We start from the raw sequence: 8,569 nt of genomic DNA, 5'->3' as shown, positions 1-8,569 counted from the left end.
TCAGATCGGGTAGTGACTCAGATCAGGTAGTGACAAGGTTCAACACTGCTGTTGTACTCTATAGAAGATGCAGGGCTTAAAGACTTCCGGCAATGTGCTATTTTCGAAAAAAGAAAGAAAAAAAACTCACTCCTTGTGTGTTTTTGTTTTTTATGCGTTTTATCCAATCATGTTTAGTGAAGCAAAGCAATATTTTACAATTACCAATGGAATGCGAGTGAAGTTTTTTTGTATCTAACTAACAGCGAGCTACTTTCTATCACCATGCAGCACCGATTCCGTGGTGTAGCACAGCTGACATATGGAAACGAAGTTTATGAAAGCTGGTGAAGATACACGCATCACTGAGAGAGGAGTAAAAAACACAGCGATAGGCATGGATTGAATAAACGGGTGGAGACGGAAAATTGTTTGACACTTGGTGCGTCAAATTAAGGGAACTGGGTGTTTGTTCTGCACCATGTGCTCAAAGAGGCTGTACGGTACCAGCAGAAAGAAAGTGCTCTTTTGACATGAGGTAAATCCCAGACACAACGCTGCTGTGCGCACACTCCGATATCTGACCACACCGGGAGCGACAGTTACAGGTGCCGCTCCAGCAGCAATGACAGACCGGAACGTGATCTGTCTTTGACAATTTACAATCGTCATTCAGCATAAAAATGTGGCATTGCTTTGGCTGTTCTCTACGGAGCCCCCCAGGGGTCATCTGGTAAGGAAAAAATAATTGATGTGGAAATCCATACGGGCACTGATTGGTAAACCACCGTGCCCTCGAATTAGTAATCAGTGCGCACATAGTCCTAAACTATGTCCGCGGATTAGTAGACCGTGAACACGGATTTGTAATATGTGCATTGATAACGTCAAACAGGGACACCACAGTGGCCCACAGAGTTGCATATAAAATTTATAGATGTATACATTAACATACTTTTTCCACAAGCATGATTTATAGGGATAAATCACCAAAACACACATTGGATCATAAATTAGACCTACTGGTGTGATCAATCAATGGTTATGGTTCACATATAGGCCTAGGTGCCTAATGGCTATTATAGCTCACTATATGTATGCCAAGCGGTGTGTAATGGCTATGGCTCACTGTATATAGGCCTAAAAGTCCCTCTTTGATGTTACCAACGTAGATATTCAAATCTGTGCGCATGGTTTACTGATCTGTGGGCACGGTTTAGGAGTAAATAGTAAGAAAACCGTGCCCACTGATTTTTTTTTTGTACCAGTTCAGTACCCTACTTTTCACCATTAGTTGGCAGGCTTCACCACCGATTTGGGTGGGGTTTAGTTACACTTTAACATTAGTGTTAAGTGCATTTTATTACTTATCTTGTATATGTTCATGCATATTCAGAACAGGACAGACTACATTTCTCTGTAAGTGGTCACCTGTAAGTGGTTGTAACCTTAGTTGAAAGTCTTTAGCAATTTAGGTCCTACCATTCATGCATGCTTTCATGCATTTTTAGAATAGGACAGACTACATTTCTCTGTAAGTGGTGTGATGTAAGGACTGGTTTTACTTCATTTCAAACTCATGTTCTTACTCATGCTACAAAGCTGTGTCCGGCAGTGCTGCTGAATACATTTTATTTTATAAAACTTTAACACCACCCAAGTCACGTCTTTGGCAAATGGCAGGTGATAGGACCTAGGACTTTGACGCATATGAGCCCACCGCCGCGGCTGTAGACCCCGCTCACGTGCCAACATTATCCAAAGCCGCTTCCTAAGCCCGGCAACTGTGACGGTCCCCTGGCTTGTTTCATGTTCTATGTTGTTTATTTCTATAGTGCAGCAGGTACCTGGAGGGCGGAGTGTGATGATCGTAGTTGGAAGCACCTGGGCCCGGTGCTCCCGTTCTATAAAGACCCCGCCTTTCTGGCTTGAGAGCCCCTTCCTTCTTTGCTCTCTGTCTTGACCGTGCATGGTTGTTTTTGTTTGCAGCTATTCAACATCTTTCTTTGACATGACACCTTACACACATGCATACACGCACCCTCACCACTGATTCTACTGACGAACACACCTCATTGTTGCCTTAGTTTAGTTTGTGTTAGTGATTATATAGGTTATTTAAATAAATTATTCATTATTTGGCTTTCAGCCTGCGTCCCCCTCTCGTTTTTGTCATGGCTTCAGAGCCAGGTCGTGACAAATTGGGGGCTCGTCCGGGATGCCAGCAAGGCTGAGTTAGTAAGAACTCTCGTTCTTCACTCCTAAAACCTGGGTTGAAACACAACCCCAATGTTTTACTTGCATATCACAATACAATGCATACCACCGTCCTTGCTGCCCATAGAGAAGGCACTGCTGAGTGCAACCCTTCTGACCCAACAAGGAGGAACCAATATAGGATACCATCAACCACCAACCGCTATAGGTTATCCCGTAAAACAGTATACAAATAAAGGCCAAGACGTATCAACGTCTGGCTGCCGACAATATGACGTGCGAAAAAGAAGCATTGGACATATCCAGACTATAATACCTAATCAAGGCCAAGGTAGGCCTGAGTTGTGCTGTTCTCTCTTCCCCCCTTTATTTAGGAGAGAACATCAGGTCACGCTGCATGCTGAAATCTGTCAGTGCAATATTTTCTTGCTCACGTGCCAACACACAGACGTCAAAGAGCACCAAGGACATTTCCTTAGGGTCCACTTCTCATTTTGGCATACACTACCAATCAAAAGTTTGGGGACACCCATTTTTCTTTATTTTTTTACTATTTTTCACATTTTAGAATAAAGACATCAAAACTATGAAATAACACAAATGGAATGATGCAGTGACCAAAAAAGTGTTAAATCAAAACTATCTTATATTTTAGATTCTTTAAAGTAGCCACCCATTGCCTTGATGGAAAGGCAAAGGCTTTGGAAAGAAATGTATACATAGGCATCAACTTCACTATTTATATTTGTCTAAGAAACACATTTTAAGCATTTAACATGAGCCTTTAGATCAAAATGGCTTTAAGAGAATGAAAAACATAGAACATTCAGTCAGGTGTGTCCAAACTTTTGACTGGTAGTGTATATCTAGTCAGGGCCGGAGTCTGCCTTTCATGCATATGGGTGCAAGCTATAGTATATAGTATAGTCAATGATTGTTCATCATATGCTTATTTAACCATTATAACTACATTCCAAGGGATTCTCTACATTGTTGGCATCCACTCAATTTCTGCTTATGTATCTAATCTAGCAAGTGGCACTTATTTCAGTAAAATTTCAATTTTTAAAACTATTTATTATTCCTTTGGCCTCAGTGGACCAAAAGACACCAAGCTTGCTACTGCCTCTAGTTTTAAAGGTTGGCATTTGATAGAGATTATGTTCTATGGTTTTTAAATTTAGTTGTGAGGGGGGAAACTGTCAAATTTGGTATGCAGATTGATTTAACCTTCACACTATTTATATGATCAAAGATGTTTGATGTTAAAACTTGATTTTGTTTGAGTGGTTAACTTATGAGTGGTTATTGCATTTTACAGGCAGTTTAGGACTAATTGTGCGTTCACATGCTAGTGGGACGGTCCGACATCCAGGACTTCCAAGTCGGCTTACTTACTTACAAACAGAGTTGTGTTCATGTGCTATTTTGTCAGAATCAAACCCGGAAGACATACAATAAACAAACATGGACATCCTGCAGCTTAACAAGCTAATTTGACAAGCTTCATTCAAACAAATGTTAGGCTAGTATGGCTAACAACACACTAGCAATAAAGGTGCTTGTATAGGCCTCTGTGTTTTCTTTTCTCTTTGTAAAGAATTTTTTTTTTACATTTCTGATTTATTGGATAGTCACAGCAGAGAGAGATAGGAAAGAGAGAGGGGATGACATGCAGCAAAGGCCTGAGGCCGAATCCCAACCCCCACCACTGCAATTAGGACTACCGGTTGAGCCACCAGGACGCCAGGTGTATGTGTTTTCCAGGTGTTTTCTTACTGTTGACTGACACGAAGACTTATTTTTTCTCCTTCTTGAGAAGGTCAAAGGTCACCATTGCGAAACTTGGGTGAAACTCAGCTAGCAACATTTTCTCAGAGTTTCCAACTTAATCATCTGACTTTGGAGGGTGTTCATGTGAAATTTCCAAGTAGGGAATTCCTTTTTCCGGATAGCACATGAATGCACAATAATAACTGTTTTCAGAAAGTTTGCAGCTGGTGTTGTGTTGCAGACTGTTCTGCCTGTGAATACTGAGTCTTCAAATTCATTCAATTTAACTAATTCAATTCAGCTGACGGGGGCAATTGTAACATTTTTTACATTTCCCCTCATAACTCACAGACGACTTCAAATACAGCAGCCATCCTTTGATGTAAAAAACATATAATTAAGCATACAATTGATATATTTTCACTGAAAAGGACAAGACTATAATATTGAATTTAATGCAAGAACTCATAGTGCTACAATTGCCCCCTTGGAGGGGGCAGTTGTTAACGGTGGTTGGGGGCAATTGTAACACTTGAAAAAGTCATATTAACCCACTGTATCTCAAATAAAAGCACACCTCAAAGTAATCACATTACTGCTATAGTATCTAGTAATGTTTACTTTAGATTTTTTTTTTGTATATGGTATGAATTCTTTTAGATGTCAGGGATTGTATGCATTCAAAGCCAAAGTCTATTTCTATTTTTGCAGATATTTTGCAATATATTTCACTCAAATATATTGATCAGCTGATGAGTCAAGAACAGTCTTTAAACAAATACTTTAATGAAATGGTAATTACTGTGCTTAATTGACAATGAAAGGAACTTTGCTTTTACAGAAACATGTAATATTCACATGTTGATATATAATATTGCTTGAACACATAAAAATGAATTAATATGTTCAATTCTAATAGAGAAGTATGTCAACACAGACAAACAGGGTGCTTACATTTGGGCATGTGGCTCAGGGGCAACTGTAACACAGTGTTACAATTGCCCCCGATCTTGCAGCCATGATTAAATCTTGTATGCTAGCTAGCAGCTACTATATTAGAATAGGTTGTTTATGTTAATTTTTAACCAATAACCTAGAGATAAAAATTATATAAGGTTACATTCATAAGCAAAAAATAATGTACATCCAAAAAGTAACTTTCATACCTCAAAATATTTTTTTTTGTTGAAAATTTCTCCTCAGGTGAAATGATCCTGATTCATTTCCTCAGGCAGAGAGAGAATCCTACTGAGCATGTGCAGAGTTAATGTCATCACTCTAGCTTGTTTCTGATTGGAGGAATTGAGTGTGTTAAAATTGCCCCTGGTCTCCTCTACCTAAACCTCATTTATTTGCAAAACATCATGGAGATCATTATTCTCATGCTGAATCATAGCATATTTGAAAACAAAATCATGATGACTGAATGCTTCCAGGAATGGCTTACTAAATTATCAGTACAAATCTTGCTGCATGATGTAACTTGGCACTGGGTGATAAAATCATGCACTAACCCTATTCTACTCTAATTCACTCAATTCAAAACATCCCCAGTCTCTCAGTTTACCCTATATTCCCCTCACTAATGTGTGCATGCTGCAGCCTCTGTCTGAGGATAAACCATGTTCATAATGAGAAGAATAGCATTAACATTAACATAGCACAGAATAACATTAACATTACACACTCTTTATTGAGGCTTGCCCATGAAGGTCATATGAAGTGCTACCCTCTGAAATTGATACGAGTTCTTGGGCGTTTCTCTGGCTCCGATCCAGACAGCACATTACATTGTCATGCCTAGATTGGATTAGTTGGGGATTACAGGGGTTAGGGCTTAAAGCTGAGAAACCCCCACTGTGAAACACACCTTTGGTCGTAAGTGGCTCTGTTGGCCGGAGAGATCCTCTGTCGTCCACAATCTGGTGTGGGTTCACTGACGGACGGGTGCCAGATCTGTTGTTGTTATACGAACTGAAAATTCAAACATTACAGCCAAGGATTATAATGCGGTTCTTCCTATCCTTCCCACTGTCAAGTTGTCTTTAACCAACATTTACACACCACTGAGAACCTATCCCACTTACCCTAATGTACACATACACAAGGTGCTCACTCCTCATCAGACAGATCTGTTGAGATCAAGACCACTTATCACTGTAAAATAGGGCAAGAAACTTCACTTCAGCGTATGAAGAAACAATGAAACAGTTTTGTGTTTGATTGACCTGATAAGTTGAACGGGCCTTGGCCTACTCTGTTATACAACCAGCAGCTGTCACATGTTAATGTAGCAGTGAAGCATAGGGACTAATAGATCCCAGATTAAAATTGATGGAGTGCTGCTGAAGTGAATAGCCAATTGTTTAATCCGGTTTGTTTCCAAGCTCCCAGCGACTGGGTTAGGGTTAGGGTTATGGACAGAATGGCCCATTGACTAGTAGTACTATGACTAGTAGTCATACACACATGCCTCCACACCTACAGGAGCACTTCACTGTATATATTTAGTAATCTCTAAAAATAATAATAATTAAGCAGCGCTGCCGGACACAGCTTTGTAGCATGAGTAAGAACTCAAGTTCGAAATGAAATAAAACCAGTCCTTACATCACACATCTTACAGAGAAATGTAGTCTGTCCTATTCTAAATATGCATGAAAGCATGCATGAATGGTAGGACCTACATTGCTAAAGACTTTGGACTAAGGTTACAACCACTTACAGGTCACCACATACAGAGAAATGTAGTCTGTCCTGTTCTAAATATGCATGAACGCTTGCATGAATGGTAGGACCTACATTACAAGTCTTTCGAGTAAGGTTACAACAGTCTCACACACACACACACACACACACACACACACAGGCGGGGCCAATGTGCGGAGGGGTAGGAGTCGTAGAAACTTTTTTGGCGTATGCGTTGGGTGAGTAACTTTCATTGGAATGAATGGGCTGCCATCTTTAAATACCTCATCCATAGTTTAATCCATGGTTACCACCCAACAACCTGCTCCTGCCGCTGCTGATTGGTGGATTGGGGCTAATGGGGGCGGGCTGAGTGTCAGGCTAGCGGGACCTACCTGGCTCTCACTGCCGGAGACGGACACTGTTTTCTGGGAGGCAGTGCGCCGAAGACTCGGTAGGACCGACCGGGTCGCGGCGACTTTTCTCCATACGTTTGGCGACTTTTTCCATATTTGTTTGGCAACTATTATACAATAATACCCACGCAGTCTGTGTGGGTTGAACCACTGGAGGTTTTGTATGTTTTGTATGTATTTTGAAAGCTTGTCCTTAGCCAAGATAAGAAGGATTTGTTTTGTTGTCATACTGTGAATGTTGACACTAAAGTAAGGAGACGCTCTGAATCGCTTTACCATGTATTTGGTACCAAATTAAAATGGAAGTTGCGTTTTTTTTAACTGGAAAAACTTGTGAATGTCAATTTGTTTTTATTTTTAAGATAGAGCTGTTTGTTTGGAATGAGCAAGAATTCTACTGGGGTCTAGAGGGTTAATTATTATTTGACATGTTCAGATACCTCTATCTTGTATATCTGTGTTGTCCACAGTTTGTTGGAGGAGAAATAAAGACTTGGTTTGTGTTAAATTGTCTGTTCTTCACATGCATGATGTTACTTATAGACAAGGTCAGGAACTTTTTAATCAGTGACTTCAAGTTGTAGATAGACACAACAGATTTACTGCAGCTGAAAATAATGTGTTTTCTAAAATTAGCAACAATCAAATTTAATGTAAATGTACAGCATGGGAGGTCAGTTCCTGTGTGTGTGTGTGTGTGTGTGTGTGTATGACGAGGCAAATGACTGCATGCCGAGCGAGTGCCAAATAACTGGAGCACATGCCAAGCCGGCGGCCTGGTGCTTTCATTTCATGTCAGAGCTGCAGATGCATGATGCTGCGCAGTACAGCCAAGATAGGAGACTCTCCCATACATATCAATAGACTTGTTTATCCCGGACCAGAGGTATGCTTCCATTTCAGTGAGGCGGAGGAGGAGGATGACTGGTGTGACTACCAAAGAGAGATGAGACGGCTGGCTGTGAGGTCACCCTGGGCTGCCTGGGCCGGTCCTGTTCATCTCCAACCGGTCCGAGGCAGAGAGAGAGCAAGTCACCAAGTCAGGCAACTGCTCCCTGGTGAATGTATGAGTCACAGGAGCGATGGGCTGCTCGGAGAAGAGCTATTAACCAGACACACAGGCTTGTGTCAACAGTGCGCATGGGCCATTAGCATTTCAGTGTCCTCTCTCTGGAATGTACCATAGTTTCACCATCAGTCTGGAACATAAAGCACAGTGGGGTCTTACCCGTCAATCGAAATATGAAGGACAGCCAGAGGTGGAAAATAAATGTTACACCTACTCTACTTACTGTACTTGAGTAGATTTTTAGAGTGACACAAATTTTCAGGTATATTTTTTAAAGATTTTTTTAAGTAACATTTTGCCTTTGAATAGGTGTCCATGACAGCCTGCACCAACTTTGAAAACCCTAGTACATAGCACCAAAATGAAAGTTGAGACGACATCTGTAGTCGTCCACAGCTGCTAACTGCACCCTTCTGTGAAATTAAGA

At 40.8% G+C, this 8,569-nt stretch overlaps 1 protein-coding gene across 1 annotated transcript in view; it reads left to right on the top strand.

The window, feature by feature from the left end:
• Window positions 1-7,560, top strand: part of LOC139907919 (inositol hexakisphosphate kinase 2-like) — a 74,600-nt gene extending 67,040 nt beyond the window's left edge. Inside the window, exon 6 of the transcript XR_013504887.1 lies at window positions 7,442-7,560. The gene's annotated coding sequence lies outside the window, so the exon portion shown is untranslated. The remainder of the gene's footprint in view (window positions 1-7,441) is intronic.
• The last annotated feature ends 1,009 nt before the right edge of the window (window positions 7,561-8,569 follow it).

This window comes from Centroberyx gerrardi, chromosome 5, assembly GCF_048128805.1.
Source record: "Centroberyx gerrardi isolate f3 chromosome 5, fCenGer3.hap1.cur.20231027, whole genome shotgun sequence".
NCBI lineage: Eukaryota > Metazoa > Chordata > Actinopteri > Beryciformes > Berycidae > Centroberyx > Centroberyx gerrardi.
This window is presented reverse-complemented; position numbering and strand designations above follow the sequence as displayed.